This window comes from Leucopleurus acutus (genome assembly GCF_964270905.1).
Source record: "Leucopleurus acutus genome assembly, chromosome: 8".
NCBI lineage: Eukaryota > Metazoa > Chordata > Mammalia > Artiodactyla > Delphinidae > Leucopleurus > Leucopleurus acutus.
Window position 1 is genome coordinate 26183325 of NC_139151.1, and position 27476 is coordinate 26210800.

The 27476-nt window shown below is 37.0% G+C and overlaps 1 protein-coding gene and 1 pseudogene across 2 annotated transcripts in view; both read right to left on the bottom strand.

Moving 5' to 3' along the window:
* The window catches only part of GUCY1A2 (guanylate cyclase 1 soluble subunit alpha 2), a gene marked incomplete at its 5' end in the record, with an annotated part of 393444 nt that overhangs the window by 20459 nt on the left and 345509 nt on the right, over nt 1-27476 (bottom strand). The window lies entirely within an intron of this gene.
* The window catches only part of LOC309964848 (HIG1 domain family member 1A, mitochondrial-like), a 34517-nt pseudogene continuing 8870 nt past the window's right edge, over nt 1830-27476 (bottom strand). Inside the window, exon 2 of the transcript in view lies at nt 1830-2193. The product of the transcript in view is annotated as an HIG1 domain family member 1A, mitochondrial-like (transcript). The remainder of the gene's footprint in view (nt 2194-27476) is intronic.

A 27476-nucleotide genomic window follows, 5' to 3' on the forward strand; every position in this document is an offset into this window, starting at 1 on the left:
ATACAATGGAATATTACTCAGCCATAAAAAGAAACGAAGTTGAGCTATTTGTAATGAGGTGGATAGACCTAGAGTCTATCATACAGAGTGAAGTAAGACAGAAAGAGAATGACAAATACTGTATGCTAACACATATATATGGAATTTAAGAAAAAAAATGTCATGAAGAACCTAGGGGTTAGACAGGAATGGGGACACAGACCTACTAGAGAACAGACTTGAGGATATGGGGAGGAGGAGGGGTGAGCTGTGATGGGGTGAGAGAGGGGCATGGACATGTATACACTACTGAGCGTAGGGTAGATGGCTGGTGGGAAGCAGCCGCGTGGTTCAGGGAGATCAGCTCGGTGGCTTGTAACCACCTGGAGGGGTGGGATGGGGAGGATGGGAGGGAGGGAGACACAAGGGGGAAGAGATATGGGAACGTGTGTGTATGTATAGCTGATTCAGTTTGTTGTGGGGCAGAAACTAGCACACCATTGTGAAGCAATTGTGCCCCAATAGAGATGTTAAAAAAAAAAAAAAGTCCAATATCACACTAGTCTTTCTGTATAAAAGGCAAAGGATGGAGTGGAAGGAAAAAAATATGCACATTTTTAAAATGAACAATCCTTCATTGACTTCATTATTAAAATATTAAATGCAGAAAAAATTTTAAAGAATTCTGTGTTCTCTATTTGATGTATTCCTGAACCAATCATAAGTAGAATTAGCCTAGATCTTTGTAAGGAGAACATAGAAAGTTGTAATGACTTCAATCCCAAAGAAGGCAAATCAGCCTGAAGAAAATATTTAGGAACTAGAAAACAAAAAGTGAAGTTTTTTCTCTTCTTCAAGAGTTTAACCCTCCTCCTCCTCCTCATTCTTCCTTTTTTTTCTTTTAAAGTGTTCACATTTTATTAACATTACATTCCCCTTGTTATCACCACAGAATATAAATTCAGGTTAGAGGAGAGAACTTCACAAATGCAATAAAGCATTCTGTAGTATACCAAAGTTTGTATAAAATGTCTGACCAAATCAGCTTGCTCAAAAATCATTAATCACTTCCATTATAGATAATTTATTTAGTTTAATATTTATGATTCTTAGAAAATAAACATACTATACACACTTTAAACAGTGTTTTCCATTTACCTTTTCATTAGCACTTAAAATACATATTTCTGCTTGAAGGTGACATTTAAAAATTATTCTAAAATAGCGGCAGCAAAATAAAATTCTGCAATAACAAAAAAGCAAAACTAGGATCCATAATTAAGTTATTACCATATTTACAAGTATGATCCTGAAATAAATACTACTTCTAAGCAGCTCTATTATCAGCTTTTCATGTTTGGTTTAAACACACACAATTGGTTAGTGTGGGGAGGCTTATAATATTATATTCTATGTATTGTTCTGAAAGGGTTCTTCAAGAGCCAACCAGTCCTAAAAACAGAATGCCATAAAACAAATAGAATTCCTATGTAATATCAAAAGCATGTGATAATTTGTAGCAGCTAGGAGTATTTCACGATTGGCTTCTTTAGAACTAATTTCATGAGGAGAGCTTAAGAAGGTGGACATTTTACCATTATCATGTGTATGTAAAAGTGACATGTTTCTTTTGTGCTAATTTGATTCCCTTGAATGACATAGTTAGTGAGCTAGTCACCAATAATTTCATGACCAGGCAAATCAAACCTGCAAAAAAAGAAGCCACTTTCAAATTACCATGTTATTGTCTCACCCACTCAAACAATTTATTTTCAACATAAATATATAACCTCAATATAAGATGCCTGACTAAAGCAAGCACTATCAACAAGACCAAGACAGCATCTTTTCTAAGGTTTAGCTTTTGGCCAGAATTCCTGATACATAGAATAGTCCATACCAAGAGTCGTTGTTCCTGCAACAAAGCTTTGGGTTGCCAGGAACATGTGAATCAGGTGAATGGACATTTTGGTATTTTCCCTTCTCTTCAATTTATATAATTCATACACAACGATTGCTGCAAAACCTGCCATTCCAATGGGGACAAATTGTGCCCCTCTGGCTATTCAAATAAATTTAGATCCATGATCTTCATTATATGAAGAAAGAGAAATATTTGTGTTGGTAGACAGTGATTGAAGGATCTTTTGAGAACTACAGGATTTCTTTAAGTCACTTAAGTTCTCTGGTTCTGTTCTCCAGAAGAGATCACATCTTGGATCACAAATCAAGCCTTGGAAAATTTAAGAAAATTGAAATTTTATCAATCATCTTTTCCAAACACAATGGTATGAGGTTAGAAATCAATTACAGGAAAAAACTGTAAAAACCACAATACATTGAGGCTGAACAGTGTGCTGCTAAATAACCAAGAAATCACTGAAGACATCAAAGAAGAAATAAAAAAATAGAAACAAAATACAATGAAAACACAATGATCCAAAACCTATGGGCTGCAGGGAGAGGACTGGGGCTGGCTGTGTGAACACAGACTGAAGGGGCTAGTGTGCCACAGCCAGCAGGGAGGGAGTCCAGGAAAAAGTCTGTAGCTGCCGAAGAGGAAAGAGACTTTTTCTTGCCTCTTTGTTTCCTGGTGCACGAGGAGAGGGGATTAAGAGTGTGACTTGAAGGAGCTCCAGAGATGGGAGTGAGCCACGGCTATCAGCATGGACCCCAGAGACGGGCATGAGACACTAAGGCTGCAGTTGCAGCTACCAAGAAGCCTGTGTGCAATCACAGGTCACTATCCACACCTCCTCTCCTGGGACCCTGTGCAGCCTGCCACTTCAGGGTCCCGTGATCCAGGGACAACTTCCCCGGGAGAACACACAGTGCACCTCAAGCTGGTTCAACGTCACACTGGCCTCTGCTGCCACAGGCTCGTCCCGCATTCTGTACCCCTCCCTCTCCCCGGCCTGAGTGAGCCAGTGCTGCCGAATCAGCTGCTCCTTTAACCCCATCCTGTCTGAGCAAAGAACAGATGCTCTCAGGTTACCTACACACAGAGGCAGGGCCAATCCAAAGCTGAACCCTAGGAGTTGTGCAAACAAAGAAAAGAAAGGGAAATTTCTCCCAATAGGCTGAGGAGCAGCGGATTAAATCTCCACAATCAACTTGATGTACCCTGCATCTGTGGAATACCTGAATAGACAACAAATCATACCAAATTGAGGAGATGGACTTTGGTAGCAACTATATATATATATATATATTTCCCCTTTTTCTCTTTTTGTGAGTGTGTATGCCTATGCTTCTGTGTGTGATTTTGTGTGTATAGCTTTGCTTTTAACATTTGTCCTAGGGTTCTATCTGTCCTTTATTTTTTTTAATTTTTAGTATAGTTTTTAGCACTTGTTATCATTGGTGAATTTGATTTTTGGTTTGGCTGCTCTCTTCTATCTTTCTTTCTTTTTAATTTTAAATTTTTTTAAATAATTATTTTTTATTTTAATAAATTTATTTTATTTTACTTTCTTTTCTTTTATCTTCATTCTTTCTTTATTTTTTTCCCCTTTTATTCTGAGCCATGTGGATTACAGGCTCTTGGTACTCCAGCCAGACATCAAGTCTGTTCCTCTGAGGTGGGAGAGCCAAGTTCAGGACACTGGTCCACAAGAGACCTCCGAGCTCCACGTAATATCAAACAGTGAAAATCTCCCAGAGATTTCCATCTCAACACCAAGACCCAGCTCCACTCAATGACCAGCAAGCTACAGTGCTAGACACCCTATGCCAAACAACTAGCAAGACAGAAGCACAACCCCGTCCATTAGCAGATAGGCTATGTAAAATCATAAGGCCAGAGACACCACAAAACACACCACCTGACCTGGACCTGCCCACCAGAAAGACAAGATCCAGCCTCATCCACCAGAACACAGGCACTAGGCCCCTCCAGCCAGGAACCCTACACAAACCACTGAACCAACCTTAGCCACTGGAGACAGACACCAAAAACAATGGGAACTAAGAACCTGCAGCCTGCAAAAAGAACACCTCAAACACAGTAAGTTAAGCAAAATGAGAAGAGAGAGAAACACACAGCAGTTGAAGGAGCAAGGCAAAAACCCACCAGACCTAACAAATGAAAATGAAATAGGCAGACAACCTGAAAAAGAATTCAGAGTAATGATAGTAAAGATGACCTAAAATCTTGGAAATAAAATGGAGAAAATACAAGAAACATTTAACAAAGCCTAGAAGAAATAAACAGCAAACAAACAGTGAATGAACAACACAATAAAGTAAATTAAAAATTCTCTAGAAGGAATCAATAGCAGAATAACTGAGGCAGAAGAATGGATAAGTGACCTGGAACATAAAATAGTGGAAATAATTATGGCAGAGTAGAATAAAGAAAAAATAATGAAAAGAATTGAGGACAGTCTCAGAGACCTCTGGGACAACATTAAAAACACCAACATTCGAATTATATGGGTCCCAGAAAAAGAAGAGAAACAGAAAGGGACTGAGAAAATATTTGAAGAGATTATAGTTGAAAACTTCCCTAATATGGGAAAGGAAATAGTTAATAAAATCCAGGAAGCACAGAGAGTCCCATACAGGATAAATCCAAGGAGACACACACCAAGACACATATAAATAAAACTATCAAAAATTAAATACAAACAAAACATATTAAAAGCAGCAAGGGGAAACAACAAATAACATAAAAGGGAATCCCCATAAGGTTAACAGCTGATCTTTCAGCAGAAATGCTGCAAGCCAGAAGGTAGTGGCAGGAAATATTTAAAGTGATGAAGGAGTAAAACCTGTAACCAAGACAACTCTACACAGCAAGGATCTTGTTCAGATTTGATGGAGAAATTAAAACATTTACAGACAAGCAAAAGCTAAGAGAATTAAGTACCACAAAACCAGCTTTACAGCAAATGCTAAAGGAACTTCTCTAGGCAGGAAACAAAACAGAAGGAGAAGACCTAAAATAACAAACCCAAAACAATTAACAAAATGGTAATAGGAACATAGATATTAATAATTACCTTAAATGTAAATGGATTAAATGCTCCAACCAAAAGATAGACTGGCTGAATGGATACAAAAACAAGACCCATATATATGCTGTCTACAAGAGATCCACTTCAGACCTAGAGACACGTACAGACTGAAAGTGAGGGGGTGGAAAAAGATATTCCATGCAAATGGAAATCAAAAGAAAGCTGGAGTAGCAATTCTCATATCAGACAAAATAGACTTTAAAACAAAGATTATTACAAGAGACAAAAAAGGACCCTACCTAATGATCAGGGGATTGATCCAAGAAGAAGATGTAACAATTGTAAATATTTATGCACTCAACATATGAGCACCTCAATACGTAAGGCAAATACTAAGTGCCGTAAAAGGGGAAATTCACAGAAACACAATCATAGTAGGGGATTTTAACACCCCACTTTCACCAGCGGACAGTTCATCAAAAATGAAAATAGATAAGGAAACACAAGCTTTAAAAGATACATTAAACAAGATAGACTTAATTGATATTTATATGGCATTCCATCCCAAAACAACAGAATACACATTCTTCTCAAGTGCTCATGGAACATTCTCCAGGATAGATCATATCTTGGCCCATAAGTCAAGCCATGGTAAATTTAAGAAATTGAAATCATATCAAGTTTCTTTACCGACTACAATGCTATGAGACTAGATATCAATTACAGGAAAAAATATGTAAAAATTACAAACACATGGAGGCTAAACATTACACTGCTTTATAACCAAGGGAAAACTGAAGAAATCAAAGAACAAATCAAAAAATACCTAGAAACAAAGGACAATGAAAACACAATGACCCAAAGCCTATAGGATGCAGCAAAAGCAGTTCTCAGAGGGAAGTTTATAGCAATACAATCCTACCTTAAGAAACAAGAAACATCTCAGATAAACAACCTAACCTTACACTTTAAGCTATTAGAGAAAGAAGAACAAAAAACACCAAATTAAGATAAGGAAAGAAATCATAAAGATCAGATCAGAAATAAATGAAAAAGAAATGAAGGAAATGATAGCAAAGATCCTTAAATTAAAAGCTGGTTCTTTGAGAAGATAAACAAAATTGATAAACCATTAGCCAGGCTCATCAAGAAAAAAAGGGAGAAGACTCAAATCAATAGAATTAGAAATGAAAAAGAAGTAACAACTGACACTGCAGAAACATAAAGGATCATGAGAGAATACTGCAATCAACTATATGCCAATTAAATGGACAGCCTGGAAGAAATGGACAAATTCTTAGAAATGCAAAACCTTCCGAGACTGAAACAGGAGGAAATAGAAAATATGAACAGACCAATCACAAGCACTGAAATTGAAACTGTTATTAAAATCTTCCAACAAACAAAACCCAGGACCAGTTGCCTTCACAGGCAAATTCTATCAAACACTTAGAGAAGAGCTAACACCTATCTTTCTAAAACTCTTCCAGAATATAGCAGAGGGAGGAACATTCCCAAGCTCATTCTACGAGGCCACCAACACACTGATACCAAAGCCAGACAAAGATGTGAAAAAGAAACAAAACTACAGGCCAATAGCACTGATGAACATAGATGCAAAAATCCTCAACAAAATACTAGCAAACAGAATCCAACAACACATTAAAAGGATCATACACCATAATCAAGGCAGGTTTATCCCAGGAATGCAAGGATTCTTCAATACATGCAAACCAATCAATATGATACACCATATTAACAAATTGAAGGAGAAAAACCATATGATGATCTTAATAGATGCAGAGAAAGCTTTTGACAGAATTCAACACCAATTTATGATAAAAACCCTCTAGAATGTAGGCATAGAGGGAACTTGCCTCAACATAATAAAGGCTGTATATGACAAACCCACAGCCAAGATCACCTGAAATGGTGAAAAACTGAAAGCATTTCCACTAAGATCAGGAACAAGACAAGGGTGCCCACCCTCCCTACTATTATTCAACATAGTTTTGGAAGTTTTAGCCACAACAATCAGAGAAGAAAAAGAAATAAAAGGAATCCAAATCTGCAAAGGTGATGTAAAGATGTCACTGTTTGCAGATGACATGATATTATACATAGAGATTCCTAAAGATGCTACCAGAAAACTATCAGAGTTTATCAATGAATTTGGGAAAGTAGCAGAATAGAAAATTAATGCACAAAAATCTCTGGCATTCCAGTACACTAATGCTGAAAAAGCTGAAAGTGAAAATAAGAAAACACTGCCGTTTACCATTGCAACAAAAAGAATAAAATATATAGGAATAAACCTACCTAAGGAGACAAAAGACCTGTATGAAGAAAATTATAAGACTCTAATGAAAGAAATTAAAGATGATACAAATAGAGGGAGAGATATACCATGTTTTTCGACTGGAAGAATAAACGTTGTCAAAATGAATATACTACCCAAAGCAATCTACAGATTCAATGCAATCCCTATCAAACTACCACTGGCATTTTTCATAGAAGTAGAACAAAAAAATTCACTATTTGTATGGAAACACAAAAGACCCTGAATAGCCAAAGCAATCCTAGAAAGAAAAACGGAGCCTGAAGAATCAGTTTCCCTGACTACAGACTATATTACAAAGCTACAGTAAATAAGAGAGTTTGGTACTGGCACAAAACAGAAATATAGATCAATGGAACAGGATAGAAAGCCCAGAGATAAACCCACACAAACAGGGTCACCTTATCTTTGATAAAAGAGGTAAGAGTATACAGTGGAGAAAAGACAGCCTCTTCAATAAGTGGTGCTGGGAAAACTGGACAGCTACATGGAAAAGAATGAAATTAGAACTCTCCCTAACACCATACACAAAAGTAAACTCAGATGGATTAAGGATCTAAATATAAGGCCAGACATTATAAAACTCTTAAAAGAAAACATAGGCAAGAACACTCTAAAACATAAATCACAGCAAGATCCTTTTTGACGCACCTCCTAGAGAAATGGAAATAAAAACAAAAATAAAGAAATGGGACCTAATGAAGCTTAAATCATTTTGCACAGCAAAGGAAACCATAAACAAGACGAAAAGACAACCCTCAGAATGGGAGAAAATATTTGCAAATGAAGCAACTGACAAAGGATTAATCTCCAAAATTTACAAGCCATTCATGCAGCTCAATACCAAAAAAGCAAAAAACCCAATCCAAGAATGGACAGAAGACCTAAATAGACATTTCTCCAGGGAAGATATACAGATTGCCAACAAACACATGAAAGGATGCTCAACATCAGTAATCATTAGAGAAATGCAAATGAAAACTATAATGAGATATCATCTCACACAAGTCAGAATGGTCATCATCACAAAATCTACAAACAATAAATGCTGGAGAGGGTGTGCACAAAAGGGAACCCTCTTGCACTGTTGGTGGGAATGTAACTTGATAGCCACTATGGAGAACAGTGTGGATGTTCCTTGAAATACTGAAAATAGAACTACCGTATGACCCAGCAATCCCACTTCTGGGCATGTACCCTGAGAAAACCATAATTCAAAAAGAGTCATGTACCACAATATTCATTACAGCTGTATTTACAATAGTCAGGACATGGAAGCAACCATCAACAGATGAATGGTAAAGAAGATGTAGCACATATATACAGTGGAATATTACTCAGCCATAAAAAGATTCGAAATTGAGTTATTTGTAGTGAGGTGGATGTACCTAGAGTCTGTAATACAGAGTGAAGTAAGTCAAAAACAGAAAATACTATATGCTAACACACATATATATATATAATCTTAAAAAAAAGCTCATGAAGAACCTAGGGACAAAACGGGAATAAAGACACAGACCTACTAGAGAATGGACTTGAGGATACGCAGAGAGGGAAGTGTAAGCTGGGACAAAGTGAGAGAGTGGCATGTGCATATATACACTACCAAACGTAAAATAGATAGCTCATGGGAAGTAGCCACATAGCACAGGGAGATCAGCTCAGTGCTTTATGACCACCTAGAGGGGTGGAATAGTGAGGGTGAGAGGGAGGGAGACACAAGAGGGAAGAGATATGTGGACTTATGTATATGTATAACTGATTCACTTTGTTATAAAGCAGAAACTAACACCGCATTGTAAAGCAATTATACTCTAATAAAGACGTAAAAAATAAAAATAAAAAAAACAACACAAAAAACAAAGAATCTCATCACTTCAGGTAAGATTAGATGCAGATAGCAAATAAGTTCTCAGAATTTTAGAATTTCAAATCAGAAATTGTGGCACTTGAGGTAGGATAATGCCAAGTTAATACACATTATAATATTGAAAATTTAAAATAATTTGTGCCTATAATGGATGGTATATAGAAATTTATTTTTAAAATCCAAACAAACATCTCTGAATTTCAATTCATTTCTGGAGGTGAAAATCAGTGTCTCCTCAATATGAATGTTTATTTGAACGGTTTCAAGGAATAAAACAATCTCTGAAAGAAAATAAAAATCCCATGGGATACAGCAAAAGCAGTTCTAAGAGGGAAGTTTATAGCAATTCAAGCTCATTGCAAGAAACAAGAAAAATCTGAAATAAACAATCTAATCTTACACATAAAGCAAGTAGAAAAAGAAGAACAAAGAAAACTGAAAGTTGAAGGAAGGAACTCATAAAGATCAGAGCAGAAATAAATGAAATAGAAACAAAGAAATCAATGGCAAAGATCAATAAAACTAAAAGCTTTTTCTTTAAGAGGGTAAACAAAATTGATAAGCCTTTTGTCAGACTCATCAAGAAAATAAGGGAGAGGACTCAAATCAATAAATTTAGAAATGAAAAAGAAGTTACAACAGACACTGCAGAAATACAAAAGATCATTAAGAGACTACTACAATCAATTATATGCCAATAAAATGGACAACCTGGAAGAAATGGACAAATTCTTGGAAGGTACAACTTTCCAAGATTGAACCAGGAAGAAACAGACCAATCACAGGTAATGAAACTGAAACTGTAATGAAACATCTAACAAACAAACGTCCAGGACCAAAGGGCTTCACAGCTGAATTCTATCAAACATTTAGAGAAGAGTTAACACCTGTCCTTCTGAAACTCTTGCAAAAAATTGCACAGGGAGGGACACTCCCAAACTTGTTCTATGAAGCCGCCATTACCCTGATACCAAAACCAGAAAAAGATATCACAAAAAAAGAAAATTCTAGACCAATATCATTGATGAACATACACACAAAAGTCCTCAACAAAATACTAGCACACAGAATCCAGCAGCACATTAAAAAAATCATACACCATGTTCAAGTGGAATTTATCCCAGAGATGCAAGGATTCTTCAATATATGCAAAACAATCCATGTGATACACAATATTAAAAAAAAAAAAGAATAAAAATCATATGATCAACTTGATACATACAGAAAAAGCTTCTGACAAAATTCAACAATGATTTATGATAAAAACTCTCCAGAAAGTGGATTTAGAGGGAACCTACCTCAACACAACAAGAGTCATATTTGACAAACCCACAGCAAACATCATTATCCATGGTGAAAATCTGAAAGCACTTCCTGTAAGATCAGGAACAACAGAAGAATGTCCACTCTTCCCACTATTATTGAACATTGTATTGGAAGTCCTAGCCACAGAACTGAGAGAAGAAAAAGAAATAAAAGGGCTCCCAATTGAAAAGAAGAAGTAAAACTGTCACTGTTTGACAATGACATACTATACATAGAAATCTTAAAGATGCTATCAGAAAACTACTAGAACTAATCAATAAATTTGGTGATGTTGTGGAATACAAAATTAATGCACAGAAATCTCTTGCATTCCTATACCCTAACAATGAACAATCAGAAATAGAAATTAAGGAAACAATCCCATTTACCACTGCAACAAAAAGAGTAAACTACCTAGGAATAAACTGACCTATGGAGGCCAAAGACCTGTACTCAGAAAACTATAAAACATTGATAAAAGAAATCAAAGATGATATAAACAGATGGAGAGATATACCATACTCCTGGATTGGAAGAATCAATATTGTGAAAATGACTATACTACGCAAAGCGATCTACAGATTCAATGCAATCCCACTTAAATTACCAATGGCATTTTTCACAGAACTAGAACAAGAAATTTTACAACTTGTATGGAAACAGAAAAGACCCCGAATAGCAAAAGCAATCTTTAGAAAGAAAAATGGAGCTGGAGGAAGTAGGCTCCCTGACTTCAAACAATACTACTAAGCTACAGTAATCAAGACAGTATGGTACTGGCACAAAAAAAGAAAAATAGATCAATGGAACAGGATGGAAAGCCCCGAGATAAACCCACACACATATGGTCACCTTATCTTTGATGAAAGAGGCAAGAATAAACAGTGGAGAAAAGACAGCCTCTTCAATAAGTGGTGCTGGGAAAACTGGACAGCTACATGGAAAAGAATAAAATTAGAATGCTCCCTAACACCATACACAAAAATAAACTCCAAATGTATTAAAGATCTAAATGTAAGACCAGAGCCTATAAAACTCTTAGAGGAAAACATAGGCAGAACACTCTATGACATAAATCACAGCAAGATCCTTTTTGCCCACCTCTTAGAGAAATGGAGATAAAAACAAAAATAAACAAATGGGACTTAATGAAACTTAAAAGCTTTTGCACAGCAAAGGAAACCATAAACAAGACAAAAAGACAACTCTCAGAACGGGAGAAAATTTTTGCAAGTGAAGCAACAGACAAAGAGTTAATCTTCAAATATACAAGCAGCTCATGCAGCTCAATATTAAAAAAACCAATCCAATCAAAAAATCGGCAGAAGTCCTAAATAGACATTTCTCCAAAGAAGACATACAGATAGCCAACAAATACATGAAAAGATGCTCAACGTCACTAATCATTAGAGAAATGAAAATCAAAACCAAAATGAGGTATCATCTATACCAGTCAGAATGGCCATCATCAAAAAGTCTAGACACAATAAATTCTGGAGAGGGTGTGGAGAACAGGGAACCCTCCTGCATTGTTAGTGGGAATGTAAATTGATACAACCACTATGGAGAACAGTATGGTGGTTCCTTAAAATACTAAAAATAGAACTACCATATGACCCAGCAAACCCACTTCTTGGCATATATCCTGAGAAAACTATAATTCAAAAAGAGACACGTACCACAGTGTTCATTTTAGCACTATTTACAGTAGCCAGGACATGGAGCAACATAATGTCCATCAACAGATGAATGGATAAGGAGATGTGACATATATATACAATGGAATATTACTCAGATGTAAAATTGAATGTAATTGAGTTATTTGTAGTGAGGTGGATGGACCTAGAATCTGTCATACAGACTGAAGTAAGTCAGAAAGAGAAAAATAAATACCATATGCTAATGCATATATATGGAAACTGAAAAAGTGGTACTGATGAACCTAATGGCAGGGCAGGAAAAAAGATCCAGATGTAAAGAACGGACTTGAGGACACAGATGGGGAAGGGGAAGCTGGGATGAAGTGAGAGAGTAGCACTGACATATATACACTACCAAATGTAAAATGGATGTCTAGTAGGAAGCTGTTGCATAGTGCAAGATGATCAACTGGATGCTGTGTGATGACTTAGAGGGGTGGAATAGGGAGGGTGGGAGGGAGGCTCAAGTGGGAGGGAATATGGGGATATATGTATATATATAGTTTGTACTTTGTTGTACAGCAGAAACTAACACAACATTGTAAAGCAATTACACTCCAATAAAGTTGTGAAAAAATAAATAAAATAAAATTCCAGAAATAAATAGTTGGTTCTCAAATTTCCTCGTGGAAAAGGAAAGATTTTGATCTAATTTATTCCAAAGATTATTTGTGACTCAAACATTTAATGATGGTTGACAATTTATATCCTACTCCAATTATAGAGGGTCATGTGAAACAACATGTTCAAACATGTTAGTTTTAGACTTGCAATTCTGAAAACGTCTCAAGTACGATCTCCAGAGAAAACACTGTTGTGTTGGCCAACATCATAAAAGCTGATCACAGAGCAATTTTGATTTAGTAATGGGTGACTAAAGTATGAGAATTTTTGCAGTTTAATCAGAGCCATGAAAATAATTCTTGAGCATAGCATTTAGATCAGAGATTTCTCAGAGTGCACAAAGTGTTACACACAAAAGAACAGTGAAAGGAACTAACTGCTAAAAGACTAAGTCACACAGAAAAGAACAGTGAAAGGAACTAACTGCTAAAAGACTAAGTCCCAATTAAGACCAATTGCAATTTTCTAGTTTAAAAATGACTTTTCCCAACATATTTTATTTTATTACCTTTTAAAATGTATTCTCATAATACAAAATCATGATCATTTTTTTTGGAGGTAAACTGCTTTGTTTTGAGTGGAATTGAAACATACCTATTTACTTAATATAACACTCCAGTGTAATAAAATATAAAATTTTCCAATTCCTTTAAAGAAAAATGCTTATAAATGAGAAAAAGGGATAAAGAGAAATTGATTTATTTAGAAAAAGTTTGATTACATGCTAAATCTTGAATTTTGAAAGAAAAAGATAAATTCATAAGGCATTATTATTATTTTTAAAAGTCAGTAAACATGACTTTCCACTTCCAAGGCCCAGTGTTGACCAAATAATACATATAATGGCTATGTGATTTTGCCTAGTCAGCCCTGTTAATTATTTCTTTAAAGATATTCATACCTTTCATATGCTTTCCTTCCATTCTCACAACCTCAGTCCTAGCTCAAGTTTAGAACAATAAAGTTGCTTTTCAATACTCATATTTCCTCTAGTTTTCCTTATTTCCTCCATGTGAAACATTACCTCCAAATAAGTTTTTCTTTGATCATGTGGTTTACCGGCTCAAAAACATGCAATGGGTCTCTAATAACATATAAGATCCAATATTTTCTAAGTTGAAAATAAATTCTCAGCCTTACTAGATGTTAAAACTGTGATACTTTTTTAAAACAAATATTTTATTTTAGAATAATTTATTTTTTGTTTTAGACACAAAACTTAATTTAATAGAAATTTTGTTTGTAGTTCTTACATTCTCTTTTACAGAAATGTTGTAAAGATAGTACGAGTTTCCCTATATTCTTTACTCAGCTTCCCCTAGTGTTAACATTCTACATAACCCTGGTACATTTGTCAAACTAAGTGATTAATAATAGTATGTTATTAACTAAACTAAATACTTTATTTAGATTTCACTACTTTTCCACTAATGTCTTTTTTCTTTTCCAGGATTTAGTGTAAAATTTTTGGAAATAATACAGACCTAATTGTTTTTTGCTAATTCATGAGGAAACAGAAGATAAGATTATTCATGTGAGTTATCTAGGGTCATAAACTAATTAGTGTCAGAACATTAACGTGAACTTGGGTCTCCTGATATGTTTTATTTGGTCATTCATTTATTTAATCAGCCAGAAGCAATTTAAAAAATTTTCCAAACTATGGGTCACTTTGGAAATCTAATGTATTAGAAAAAGCATCCTTCCAGAAAGGATGAGTATGCATTGAAAATATGTCAGGAAACTCATAAACACACCAAACTTAAGTTTTCCTTAAATGTTATACCATCTCCCAATACCTTAACAACATTATATTTAACTATGCTCTAGTTTGGATTTTTAAATCAGAGTTTACTTAAATTGGTTTCATAGCCAACAAATGTTTAAAAATTACTTTTCCACTTGGCCCTTTTAGCTAAAATGTGAACATCTAAAAAAATTCAGAAAGTATCCTTTATCCTTTATTAATTGCAAAATAAACATTGATGACCCAGTCACTTGCATTGGTGCCATTTTTAGTGGAGAAAGAAAAAGGAGGATGTGCATTGGATTTCCCTCTTGCTTTAGATTATGCTCAATTATCTTAGTAACTAATTTTCAGTTTATAGTGATCTAGATAATGTAAAGAATTTAGTTAAACTTGGTGTTATTTGTAAAGATATTATTTATGGCCAATAAAATAGCTGTTTTTTGTACTTCATAGATATTCCCCTTTTGTATGAAATTAATAGATGTCTGCCATATTAGAACTATTGACATGGACCAGATTCATGTCTTTAAATTCTGCACCCTAATCTAGGTAATTAACATTTTATCATTACTGTCATGGGAAAAGAGAAACACCCTTAATCTAGAGTAAGGAATGTGCCCTAATATAGGACCAGCAATATTTCTACATTTAATCTAGAGCCTTATCATATAGACCAAACCTATGCTAAATAGTCAAACTACAAAAAACTTCAAAATTGCCAGACCCACTTTTTCATTTCATAACAATGAAATAATAACTAACCATTATTACACAGTACTTATTTATATATTTATATATTGATTCTGACAACTATGAGCAATTAAACTTATAAAAGTGAGCTATTAGGTAAATATATATATGACTTTTACTATAAAAATAACCACAATATTATATTCTGATCCTCAAAGACTTCACTATTATGACCTCATAATGCTGGTAAATATATAGAATGATTGAGGTGGAATATTCTGAAGTCAAAACAGTAGACCAGATTTATTTTTAAAAATTAGGAAAGCTTATGATTTCCAATCCTCAGAATTATATTTTCTGGGGAAAATGCTATCTGGTACAGCAGAGAGACAAAGGAAGAAAGAATTAAATAAAAATGTCTAAATAGAATATCTCATTCGATTTTGCTATATGTGACTTATATTGACACTTTTTTTTTTTTTTTGCAGTATGCAGGCCTCTCACTGTTGTGGCCTCTCCCGCTGTGGAGCACAGGCTCCGGACGCGCAGGCTCAGCGGCCATGGCTCACGGGCCCAACCGCTCCACAGCATGTGGGTTCTTCCTGGACCGGGGCATGAACCCGTGTCCGCTGCATCGGCAGGCGGGCTCTCAACCACTGAGCCACCAGGGAAGCCCTATTGACACTTTTAAAAGGGTAACATGGATGTTATTCTTTGTAATTAAAAAAATAGAAATATAATTCTTGAGGCACAACTTAATTTATCCTTTTGGAAACACTATTAAGTCATTTGTTTTTACTAATTTTTTTTTATTTTGCAAAATATAGTGTTTACTATTTTTGGTGCTTCTACAAAGAATAGGAAGATCAATAAAGTCACTTAAAAGACTGACAGGACAGGAAAATACCAGCCCAAATATTTTTTTTTTCAGCCCAAATATTTAAAAATTATATGGTCACTAGTGCAGATGCGCATTTTGAGTTTTTAAAAAGAGGAAGTTATAGGTAAACTACTAGACAGAATTTCTTTGAATGTCTTTCCCCATTTTAAGTATCTATAGTAAGAAGAGTAAATATTTACAGTATATCTCACTCTTGTATAGTAATAATATTGACAAAGAAATAGAAGCAGAGAGCTTCCCTGGTGGTGCAGTGGTTGAGAGTCCACCTGCCGATGCAGGGGACACGGGTTTGTGCCCCGGTCTGGGAAGATCCCACATGCCATGGAGCAGCTGGGCCTGTGAGCCATGGCCGCTGAGCCTGTGCGTCCGGAGCCTGTGCTCCGCAATGGGAGAGGCCACAACAGTGAGAGGCCCGTTTACCGCAAAAAAAAAGAAATAGAAGCAGATTTTCTACCTAGTGTTTTAACTAAGTTAGTAAATATTAACTTTTACATGCAAAGAAAAATATACCCAAGTAAGTTAATCTTTCTTCAATTATTCCATGCATATCTCAATATACTAGAAAGATGCATTCCTCTAAATTGTCTATAAAGTAAAATTCTGAATAATATGCCTATATTCACTGTGATTTTTATTATATGCATTAGACACAAAATGTTTTAGCATAATAGACACAAAAGATGTTTTTCTGTTCAACCCGGAAGCCTCTATTTGCCACAGTTGATGTTCAGATCCAGAGTTAGAGACACAGATATGGTTAGAAATACGGAGATGTCAAGCAAATATTTTAGGACAAGCATTCTTCTTTTTTATTACCTTGAGTATGAAAAGAACTCTGGCATAGCAAAAATGTAACCTGGACATATTCATATGTACAGAAATAAGAATGGAACAGAATCTCCCTTGCTCTGATTCCAGCTTGCTCCTTATTGATCCTTTTATTACTCTGTTGAAGAGGAAATCCCCCCATCAAGGCAAGTCATCTTCAGAAATTATTGCTCCTTATCAACAGTTATTGACCCACAGAGATAGTTTGGCCATGGATAAGAACTCAGGTTCTAGGATAAGGCAGTTATGAATTTGAATTCTGACTCCTACATTGTGTGTTTTTAGCTGTGTGTTCTTGGTGATTTATTTAACCTTTCAAAGACTCAATTTCTTTTCATCTGAAAAATAAAGATAATAACAGTGCTTAACTCACAGACTTTCTATGAATATTAAATGGGCTAATGTGAAAAAACAATGTAAGTTTAGTTAATAACATACTATTATTAATCACTTAGTTATGACAAATGTACCAGGGTTATGTAAAATGTTAACACTAGGGGAAACTGAGTAAAGAGTATAGGGGAACTCGTACTATCTTTACAACAGTCAGTGTTTGCCACATGACTAAGATTTAGTCATCAGCAAAATGCCTTTGCTAATAAAAACCTGTAGGAATAAGCTGATTACTAGCTCAGTTCTGAGTCATAGCTCAAAATGCCTTTGGCCACATAACCAAACCCACTGTTTCTTTGGAACTGCCAGATGAGGTCTGCAATGCAATTATCACACATCACTCAACATGGCTAAACAAAATATGAGAATCAAGTGCAGAATAAGATAGTCTATTCCTACATGGAAGAAACAGGTTGAAATAATAAATGAATGTCTACAGTGTTCCAAATATAAGAGCTTTATAAACATCATATTTAATCCTAACAATAATCTTCTGAAATAGATACGAATTTAAATATGTGGACAATGGGCCCAAAAGAAATTGAGTTCCTAAATTTCAGACAATAAGTTTCAGACTCTGGATTTCAACCTAAGCACTCTGATTCTGGTTCACTTGACCACTACCCTATCCTGCTCCATTGTACATCCTCTGATATGATGAGCTATTTATACAGCATTAGTTAGAAGGTAACTTGGTTTGAACTGAAGAAGGAGCCTCTCACAGTGAATGAAAAATAGGCATTCTGAAAACTCTAGAAGTAGATCAATTGTAAAATGAGAAAAAAAATGCTTAAAGGTTAAGGAAAATTTTATATCAAAGTAGTTAAAGAGTTTTTCTACATTTTTAGTTAGTACTTAGCAAGGAAATACAATTGATTCTGCTCAGGCAAATAATTTGACTATTCATGCCATTTCAAAATTTGCTGAAAATGTCCTTAGTATAAGCCGTTATTTCAGTTTCACAGATCAGCAGCATGATGTTAAGAGACCATTACTTATAATGTGCATTATTTTAAAATTTGGATGAGTGGGAACAATGATGATTGTAAACATAACATTTATTCAGAGAAAAATGAAAATATAAAACATGAAAAATTCAAAATTCAATAAAAATTTCTTTTTGTCCTGAGATGAAACTAGTAATAAAGTGCCCTGGGTGAAGAGGAAATGGTCATTGGGCATTACTGCATGCAACAAGATTACTCACAGTAAGTCTAAAAACATGAATACTATTAAAGTTATGGACTTGGTTTAGAAATCTTTATTCATTATGTCTAAATGAATATTGAGGTAAACAACATCTGATCATTCCAATTCTAGTAACGTTTAGGAAACTCAATTATTTATATGAAATGTAAAGTAGCTTAATTTATGTAATGTCATGTTCATAGGAACATACTTTGTAATAATTAAAAATTAGAAAACAAAACCTGTGTTCATCAATAGAAGAATAGATGAGTGAACATTAAAATATAGTAGAGTCATATGCTGAAATGTTGAATAGTAATTAAAGTGATGGGCTAGAGCTATCTATGTCTCAACAAGGATAGATCTTAAAACATAAAATTTTTAAAAAGTTAGAGAAATGTTTATACAGTGAAATATCACTTATGCAAATTAAAATAAATGAAATTCTATTGTTTCTGGATACACATAAGAAAGTTAATGTATAAAACACTAGACTTTGAAACACAACAAATTCATTAGGGTATTTGTCACAATGAAAGGAAGGAAAAATTCCAAAGGAAAAGTCTTATTTATTTTTATTAAACAAGATCTGAAGCACATATAAAGTCTAAAACAAGTGGTGGGGTCATGGGTATTATATTATTCCTTTTAAACTTTAGTACTTCAAAATATTTATAAAAGTGTTTTTTTTTCAATCAACTATTTAAATATTTCAGGCAAAATGTATTTGGAATGAATTATTCAGAAAATTATTTCAATTTCTCATTATATCCAAATACTCCACTCTCTTACAGTTTATGATAATTATATAGTCTTGTTAAAAATAAATTGAATATAAACTCCTCTGAAGGAGGCAGGGGAATCAAGATGGCAGAGGTGTAGGATGTGGAATTCACATTCTCCCACAAAAACATTGAAAATACAGAGAACAGCTACTGAACGCTGACAGAAGACTTCAGGCATCCAAAAAAGACAAGAAAACCTCCATGTAAATGGGTAGGACAAAAGGAAAAAGAAAAAGAAAGAATGGGGACAGGGTCTGTGCCCCAGGGAGGGAGCTGTGAAGGAGGAAAGGTTCCTGCACCCTGGAAAATCTCTCTACTGGTGAGGATATCAGCCTGGATGGAAGGGGAGTTTCAGAGCCTAAGAAGAGAGAGAAGCAACAAGTTTGTGGAAGGCAAAATGGAGTGCCCTGCACTCCCCAACCTGAGACACTCCTCTGTCAGTGCAGGTGGGGGCTAGGTGTTGAAGCTCAGGATCCAGAGGTCAGATCCAGGGAGAGGACCAGGGTGAGATGTGCAGAAACAGATTGAAGAGGCCAGGCTGTGGCAACTGAGGGTTTACTCTGAAGAAGGTTGGGCTTGCCAGAGAGGCAAGTTGCCATTATTAGGAGTCACATGAAGAGAGGGGTAGGACCACCATAAAAGTTTCTTTCCCTGTGAGCACTTCCAGGCAATAGGACACCACCTACAGGAGCTCCAGGGGCAGGTGTGAGTCACTGCCACCATCTTGGGCCCCAGAGGCAGGCACTAGCCACCTCTACCAGACCTGTGAGCTGATGCCAGGCCCTGCCCCTGTTGTCCCAGGAGAGTGCATATAGGTTCTGCCACTGGAAAATCTACCTGCAGTCACCAGGACCTGTCCCAGCTGTCCCAGAAGGGTATGGATAGCTCCCACCACTAAGAAATCAATGAGCAGGAGCCAGGACCTGCGCCTGCTGTCCCAGGAGTAAGTGGATAACATCTGCCCCTAGGAAATTCATGAGCAGGTGCCAGGACCTGCCCCCACTGTTCAAAGAAGGCAAGGGCTGCTGTAGCTGCACATTCCATATCAAGGGGATAGCAGTCAGCACATGCTGAGGAAAGAGGCAGCAAACAACCAAACTAAAAGGAGCAGCCCCTCGATTCTGGAAAAGAGGGTGGAGTAGAAGGACCTAAGGTCATCTCCTCTCATGAAAACACCAAAATCAAAACTAACTGCTGAATGAATAACCATCAATGAAAATAACTGGAACCAACCAAAAAACATATTTTACATTCAAAGACAAAGAAGAAGCCACAACGAGATGGCAGAAGGAGCACTTTCACAACATAATCAAATCCCATACCCACTGGGTGGGAGACCCATGAACTGGAAAAAAATCATATCACAGAGGTTCTCCCACAAAAATGAGAGTTCTGAGCCCCACATCAGGTTCCCCAGCATGAGGGTGTGGCAGTAGAAGGAGGAATACCCAAAGCATTTGGCTTTGAAGACCAGTGGGGGTGGAGTACAGGAGGGCCACAGGACTGGGGGAAACAGAGACTCCATTATTGGAGGGTGAATACAAGTTTTCACATACCCTGGGATCCAGCACAAAACAGTAACTTCATAGGATCCAGGGCTGAATCTACCTATGAGTCTTGGAGGGTCTCCTGGAGAGATGGGGGTTGGCTGTGTGTCACTTGGGGGGCAAGGACACTGGGGACAGAAACCCCAGAGAATAGTGATCATCATGAGCTCCACAGGAGGTTGCCACTCTGGCATCAAGACTCAGCCCTACCCAGCAACCTACAGACTCCAGTGCTGGAATGTCCCAGGCCAAACAACCAGCAGGATAGGAACACAGACCCACCCATCAGCAGACAGGATGCCTGAAGCCATACTGAGCTCATAGCCACCTGTAAACCTGCTTCCTTGACACGGCCCTGCCCTCCAGAGGGACAAGACCCAGATCCACCAACCTGAGGGCAGGCACCAGTCCCTCCCAACAGGAAGCCTGCACAAGCCTCAGAACCAACCTCACCCACCAGAGGGCAGACACAAGAAGCAGGAGAAACTATGACCCTCCAGCTAGCAGAAAGGAGACCACAAACACAGAAGGTTAGAGAAAATGAAATGGCAGAGAAATATGTTTCAGATGAAAGAACAAGAGAAAAACCACAAGAACAACTAGGTGAAGTGGAAATAGGCATCTATCAGAAAAGAATTTGGACTAACGATAGGAAAAATGCTGCAAGATCTTCGAAAACGAATGGAGGCACAGACCGAGAAGTTACAAGAGATGTTTAACAAAGAGGTAGGAGATTTAAAGAACAAACAAACAGATGAACAACTCAATAACTGGAATGAAAAATACACTAGAAGGAATCAATAGCAGAATAACTGAGGCAGAAGAATGAATAAGTGAGCTGAGAGACAGAATGGAGGAAATCACTGCCATGGAACAGAGTAAAGAAAAAAGAATGAAAAGAAATGAGGACAGTCTCAGAGACCTCTGGGACAACATTAAACAAACCAACATTCATATTATAAGGGCCTCAGAAGAAGAAAAGAGAGAGAAAGAATTGGAGAAAATATTTGAAGAGATTATAACCAGAAATTTCCCTGACATGGGAAAGGGAAAATTCTCTCAAGACCAGGAAGTGCAGAGAGTACCATACAAGATAAATCCAAGGAGGAACATGCAGAGACATATTAATCAAACTGACAAAAATTAAAGACAGAGAAAAAATAGTAAAAGCAACAAGGAAAAGCAACAAATAACATACAAGGGAAGCCCCATAAGGTTATCTGCTGATTTTTCAGCAGAAACTCAGCAGGCCAGAAGAGAGTGGCATGATATATTTAAGGTGATAAAAGAGAAAAACCTACAATCAATAATACTCTCCCCAGCAAGGCTCTTGTTCAGATTCAAAGGAGAAATCAAAACTTTTACAGACGCAAAAGCTAAGAGAATTCAGCACACACACCACCACCACCACCACCACCACCCCCAAGCCAGCATTACAACAAATCCTAAAGAAACTTCTCTAGGCAGAAAAGAAAAGGGTACATGTAGAGTTAAGAAAATTACAAATGGGGAAACTTACCAGTAGAGACAAACATAATGTAAAGGTAGGAATTCATCCCCATACAAATATGATATCAAATCCAGCAACTATGAGAAGAGGAGAGTACAAATGCAGGATTTTGGAAATGCAATGGAAACTAAGAGACCAGCAACCTAAAACAATCTGGTATATATACAGACTGCTATATCAAAACCTCATGGGAACCACCAACTAAAAATCTACAATAGATACACACACACACAAAAGAAAAAGCAATTCAAACACATCATGAATGATAGACATCAAATCACAAGAGAAGAGAACAAAAGATGAAGTGAAGAAAAAAGACCTTCAAAAAAGAATCCAAAACAATTAACAAAATGGCAATAAGAACATTCATACTGATAATTATCTTAAATGTAAATGGATTAAGTACTCTTATCAAAAGACATAGACTGGCGGAATGGATAAAAAACAAGACCTGTATATATGCTGTCTACAAGAGACTCACTTCAGATCTTAGGGACACATACAGACTGAAATTGAGGGGATGGAGAAAGGTATTCTATGCAAATGGAAATCAAAAGAAAGCTGGAGTAGCAATACTCATATCAGAAAAAAACAGACTGAAATAAAGAATGTTACAATAGACAAAGAAGGACACTACATAAAGATCAAGGGATCAAACTAAGAAGAAGATATAGCAATTGTAAATACATATGCACCCAACATAGGAGCACTTCAATATATAAGGCAAACATTAACAGCCATAAAGGAGGAATGGACAGTAATACGGCTGTAGTGGGGGACATTAATACCACAGTCTTATCAACGGACAGGTCATCAGACAGAAAATGAATAAGGAAACACAAGATTTAAATGAGACATTAGACCAGATGGACTTAATTGATATTTACAGAACATTCAATCTGAAAGTAGCTGAATACACTTTCTTCTCAAGTGCATATGGAACATTCTCTAGGATAGATCATGTCTTGAGCCACAAATCAAGCCTTGGAAAGTTTAAGAAAGAAACTTTCAAAAACTGAAATCATACCAAGCATCTTTTCTGACCACAACGCTATGGGATTAGAAATCAATTACAGAGAAAAAAACACAAGAAAACACAAACACATGGAGGCTAAACAATACGCTACTAAATAACCAATGGATCACTAAAGAAGAAGAAATTAAAAAATACCTAGAGACAAATGAAAATGAAAACATGATGATCCAAAACATAAGAGATGTAGCAAAAGCAGTTCTAAGAGGGAAGTTTATAGCAATAAAATCTTACCTCAAGAAACAAAAGAATTCTCAAATAAACAACCTAACCTAACATCTAAAGCAACTGTAGAAAGAATACAATCAAAACCCAAAGTTAATAGAAGGAAAGAAGTCATAAAAATCAGAGCAGAAATAAATGAATAGAGATGAAGAAAACAATAGCAAAGATCAATGAAACTAAAAGCTGGTTCTTTGAGAAGATAAACAAAATTGATAAACTTTTAGCCAGACTCATCAAGAAAAAGAGGGACAGGACTCAAATCAATAAAATTAGAAATGCAAAAGGAGAAGTTACAACTGACACCACAGAAATACAAAGGATCATAAGAGATTACTAAAAGTAACTATATGCTAATAAAATGGACAACCTAGAAGAAATGGACAAATTTTTAGAAAATACAACCTTCCAAGATTGAACCAGGAAGAAATGAACAGAAAATGAACAGACCAATCACAAGTACTAAAATTGAAACTATGATTAAAAATCTTCCAACAAACAAAAGTCCACAACCAGATGGCTTCACAGGTGAATTCTATCAAACATTTAGAGAACAGTTAACATCTATCCATCTGAAACTCTTCCAAAAAACTGCAGAGGGAAGAGCACTCCCAAACTCATTCTAGTAGGTCACCATAACCCTGATAAACAAAACCAGACAAAGACACACACACACGCACACACACACACACACACACACACACACACACACACACACAAAATAACAGGTCAATATCACTGATGAACATAGGTGCAAAAATTCTCAACAAAAATACTAGCAAGCTGAATCCAATAATACATTAAAAGGATCATATACAATGATCAAGTGGGATTTATTCCAGTGATGCAAGGATTCTTCAGAATGCACAAATCAGTCAGTGTGATACATCACATTAACAAACTGAAGAATAAAAACCATATGATCATCTCAAAGGATGCAGAAAAAGCTTTTGACAAAATTCAACACTGACTTATGATAAAAGTTCCCCAGAAAGTGGGAATAGAGGGAACTTACCTCAATGAATAAAGCCCATGTAAGACAAACCCACAGCCAACATCATTCTCATCACTGAAAAGTTGAAAACATTTCCTCTTAGATTAAGAAAAAGGCAAGGATGCCCAGTGTCACCACTTTTATTCAACATATTTTGGAAGTCCTAGCCACAGCAATCAGAGAAGAAAAAGAAATAAAAGAAAACCAAATTGGAAAAGAAGATGTAAAAGTGTCACTGTTTGCAGGTGACATGATATTATATATAGAAAATACTAAAGATTTTATCAGAAAACTACTAGAGCTAATCAATGTATTTGGTAAAGTTGCAGAATACAAAATTAATACACAGAAATCACTTGCATTCCTATACACTAACAACAATAGATCAGAAAGAGAAATTAAAGAAACAGTCCCATTTATCATTCCATAAAAAGAATAAAATACCTAGGAATAAAGCCATCTAAGGAGACAAAAGACTTCTACTCTGAAAAGTATAAGATGCTGATGAAAGAAATCAGAGATGACACAAACAGATGTTCTTTGATTGGAAGAATCAATATTGTCAAAAGGACTTAGTACTCAAGGCAATCTACAGATTCAATGCAATTCCTATCAAATTACGAATGGCATTTTTCATAGAAGGAGAGCAAAAAATATTTAAAATTTGTATTGAAACACAAAAGACTCTGAATAGCCAAATCAATCTTGAGAAAGAAAAGCAGAGCTGTAGGAATCAGACCCCCTGACTTCATACTATACTACAAAACAACAGTAATCAAAACAATAACGTACTGAGGCTTCCCTGGTGGCGCAGTGGTTGAGAGTCCGCCTGCTGATGCAGGGGACACGGGTTCGTGTCCCGGTCTGGGAAGATCCCACATGCCGTGGAGCGGCTGGGCCCGTGAGCCATGGCCGCTGAGCCTGCACATCCGGAGCCTGTGCTCTGCAACAGGAGAGGCCACAACAGGGAGAGGCCCACGTACCGCAAAAAATAAAAAAATAAAAATATAACATACTGGCACAAAAACAGAAATATCAATGAATGGGATAGGATAGAAAACCTAGAAATAAACTCACACACCTATTGTCAATTAATCTACAACAAGGAGGCTAGAATATACAGTGGAGAAAGAGACAGTCTGTTCAATAAGTGACACTGGGAAAACTGGAAAGCTACATATAAAAGAATGAAATTAGGAGGACTTGAGGAAGATGGCGGAAGAGTAAGACGTGGAGATCACCTTCCTCCAAACAGATACATCAGAAATACATCTACACGTGGAACTGCTCCTATAAAACACACATGGAATGCTGGCAGAAGACCTCAGAACTCCCAAAAGGCAAGAAACTCCTCACATACCTGGGTAGGGCAAAAGAAAAAAGAAAAAACAGAGACAAAAGAATAGGGATGGAATCTGCACCAGTGGGAGGGAGCTGTGAAGGAGGAAAGGTTTCCACACACTAGGAAGCCCCTTAGCAGGTGGAGGCAGTGGGTGGCATAGGGGGGAATCTTTGGAGCCATGGAGGAGAGCACAGCAACAGGGGCGTGGAGGGCAAAGCAGAGAGATTCCCACACAGAGGATCGGTGTGGACCAGCACTCACCAGAATGAGAGGCTTGTCTGCTCACATGCCGGGGCGGGTGGGGGCTGGGAGCTGAGGCTCAGGCTTCGGTCAGATCTCAGATCTCAGGGAGAGGACTGGGGCTGGTGGCGTGAATACAGCCTGAAGGGGTTAGTGCACCATGGGTGGCTGGGAGGGAGTCCGGGAAAATGTCTGGAGCTGCTGAAGAGGCAAGAGACTTTTTCTTCCCTATTTGTTTCCTGGTGCATGAGGAGAGGGGATTAAGAGGGCTGCTTAAAGGAGCTCCAGAGATGGGCGTGAGCCGCGACTAACAATGCGGACCCCAGAGATGGGCATGAGACGCTAAGGCTGCTGCTGCCGCCACCAAGAACCCTGTGTGCGAGCACAGGTCACTATCCACACCTCCCCTCCCTGGAGCCTGTGCAGCCCACCACTGCCAGGGTCCCGTGATCCAGGGACAACTTCCCCGAGAGAATGCATGGTTCACCTCAGGCTGGTGCAACGTCATGCCGGCCTCTGCCGTCGCAGGCTCGACCTGTATCCGTACCCCTCCCTCCCCTCGGCCTGTGTGAGCCAGAGCCCCCGAATCAGCTGCTCCTTTAACCCTGTCCTGTCTGAGCGAAGAACAGATGCCCTCAGGTGACTGACACGCAGAGGCAGGGACAAATCCAAAGCGGAACCTTGGGAGCTGTGCGAGAAAAGAAGAGAAAGGGAAATTTCTGCCAGCAGCCTCAGGAGCAGTGGATTAAATCTCCACAATCAACTTGATGTACTCTGCATCTGTGGAATACCTGAATAGACAATGAATCATCCCAAACTGAGGAGGTGGACTTTGAGAGCAAGATGTATTATATTTTCCCCTTTTCCCCTTCTTCTGAGTGTGTACATGTATGCTTCTGTGTGAGATTTTGTCTGTAAAGCTTTGCTTTCACCATTTGTCCTAGGTTTCTGTCCATCCCTTTTTTCTCTTTTAATTAAAAAATTTTATTTTCTTAATAATAATTTTTTATTTTAATAACTTTTATTTTATCTTACTTTATTTTATTTTATCTTCTTTCTGTCTTTCTTTCTTTCCTTCTACTGTTTCTCCCTTTTATTCTGAGCTGTGTGGTTGAAAGGCTCCTGGTGCTCCAGCCAGGAGTCAGTGCTGTGCCTATGAGGTGGGAGAGCCAACTTCAGGACACTGGTCCACAAGAGACCTTCCAACACCACGTAATGTCAAATGTCAAAAATGTTGCAGAGATCTCCATCTCAACAGCAAGACCCAGCTTCACTCAAC